The following is a 284-nucleotide window of genomic DNA, read 5'->3' as shown; positions in this document are numbered from 1 at the left end:
AGCCATTCTGTTTAACTTAGTCAAAAACCTAACAACTATGTCTTTGGGGATGACTAAATCCACCACAGTTCCCGGGGGAGGGGTGGCAACTTATAAGCTTTGACCATTGTTTACACATAGTAGTTGTTAATTATGAAGTGTACAAACGTTTTCAGGGGGACTTTTTTGTGTTGGGGTTAGGGTGGGTCGGGGGGGGGGCAGGTTACGTGGGAGGATCTTTCCATGGAGCAATTTTTCATAAGGGAAGAGAATTTCCATGAAGGGGTCGCAGGACTTTCTAGCAT

Source organism: Artemia franciscana, chromosome 1 (assembly GCF_032884065.1).
Source record: "Artemia franciscana chromosome 1, ASM3288406v1, whole genome shotgun sequence".
Classification (NCBI taxonomy): Eukaryota; Metazoa; Arthropoda; class Branchiopoda; order Anostraca; family Artemiidae; genus Artemia; species Artemia franciscana.
This window is presented reverse-complemented; position numbering follows the sequence as displayed.